This window comes from Molossus molossus, unplaced genomic scaffold (genome assembly GCF_014108415.1).
Source record: "Molossus molossus isolate mMolMol1 unplaced genomic scaffold, mMolMol1.p scaffold_m16_p_3, whole genome shotgun sequence".
NCBI lineage: Eukaryota > Metazoa > Chordata > Mammalia > Chiroptera > Molossidae > Molossus > Molossus molossus.
The window spans coordinates 102130038-102132000 of record NW_023425366.1 but is presented as its reverse complement, the minus strand read 5'-3'; the positions used below and the strand labels follow the sequence as shown (position 1 = coordinate 102132000).

Below are 1963 nucleotides of genomic sequence, written 5' to 3'. Positions count from 1 at the left end.
ATTTATAAACAGAATATTATAGTCAGGACACGTTAAATCACAAAAGCAATTCACAAAATAGTTTATACAATAATATCCTGTTTTGGACAGTAAAAGCCTCTGGGCTCTACCACTTAAAATCTGAGATCTTTCTTGGTTAAGTTACTTAATGTCTTCAAGCCACACAGTAAATTATTTTACATTTATTTATAAGATAAGGATAATAGCAAAAATTGCATAGTATCATTGTGAAGATGATATAATATTTGACACATTTATGCATTTTGTTGACAATCATTAATATCAATGTATTAATCATTAATATTAATTAGCTATTATTAATATATAGACATACTAACACATACTTAATTGTTAATACAATAATTACATGTTATTTACGTAATTTTCATGTTTAAATTTTTATTTATTTTTTGTAGGTTTATTTTTATTCAAAACATTACTGTCTGAAGACATAAATGCAAATCAGAAAACAGTACAATTAGGACAACAGACTGTGGAGGACAACAAGCTAGAGTAATATATAAAACATTTTTAGCTGATTGAAAACAAAGCATGTTTAAAATTTAAAAATTATATCCAAATATTTTCTTCATATAATGGCTGAAATATTGCCTTTGAAGCCAAAATTCTCCTTTTTCTTCTTTACTATATCTATACATTTTGGATTATTTTAGGTTGTTAATAAATCTTAGTGAAAATTCATGCATTATAAAACCAACCTGATGACAAGATTACAACAATAATTTATACAGATTAGGCTAAACATTAGTGTATCTTTTAGAAAATAATAAACATATCTAGAAGGAACTTAAGAGTTCATAAAGTTTCTTTTGGTTCAAGACCTTTATTTTATGAAAAGATGAGGGAACTGAGGTTCAATTACTTTGGCTGACATTATTTGTACGTGACAGAGCTGGGGCTTGAACCAGTTTTCTTTTCTTTTTTTTTTTTTTTGACAGATCCTGCCACAGATTTATTCGTACAGATAGCACAGGACACCAGCTCCATGTAGACAGCAGCCCAGGGGTCAAGTCAGTCCTTCTGTCCTCATGTTGGCAGACAGAAGCCTCTATTGTGGAACCTTTGTGGTGGACTGGGCAACTTTGGGAGCAGGGGCCTGCACACCTTTGGGAGCGGGAGCCTGAGCTGGAGCTGCAGCTGCACCCGAAGCTTGGGGCTTGGTCTGAGCCTTGGCCTTGGACTTTGGCCAGCAGAGCCTGAGGCCCTTGGTGACATGCTCAGGCACGAGCATGTTTCCCAAGCTTGGGGTGAGCAATTAGGCAAGTCGACTGAGCTTTCGGCTGCCACCCTTTGGGGTCTTAGGCTTGACCTCTTTGGGCTTTACAAGGGCCTTGATAGCCTCAGCACGTGTGCTTATGGCCTTGGCATTGTTGGCCTGCATCTTCTTCAGGCTCTTCTTGTTGTGCTTCTTGGCAAAGTGCATGTTCCTTAGGAACTTAGGGTCTACCCCCTTAAGAGATTCATATCTCTGCGATCGGGGTTTCCTGATGCCATTTCTGTGCCATTTTCGGGACTGGTTGTGCGTGGTGTGATTCTTGGACTTGGACATCTCTGCACCAAAGCCTGCGGCTCCCAAAGCGCCTGGAACTGCTTGAACCAGTTTTCTTGACTCTACATTCTCGGCTCTGTTTTCTGAGAGAGGCAAGTTAAATTAATATTAATTAAATGTTGTTGATGATAAATCAGAAAATGGCTGAGCTTCTTAGGAAATAAGGTGAATACAAATAACTCCTGAACGGCTAAAAATAAGTAACATTATTAAACAAAATTTTTCATTTGTAGCTTTTTTTTTTTTTTTATCCTCACCCAAGGACATTCTGGCATTTATCTTCAGAATAGAGCGGAAGGGAGAGAGGGGAGAACAGAGAGAGAGAACCATCGATGTGAGAGAGACACATTGGCTGGTTGCCACCCACACAACCCCAACTGGGGCAGGGGACAA

At 37.7% G+C, this 1963-nt stretch overlaps 1 pseudogene; it reads right to left on the bottom strand.

Annotated features, from left to right (window-relative positions):
- Positions 1-1069: 1069 nt before the first annotated feature.
- On the bottom strand, positions 1070-1570 carry LOC118641391 (annotated as a pseudogene).
- Between the last annotated feature and the right edge of the window lie 393 nt (positions 1571-1963).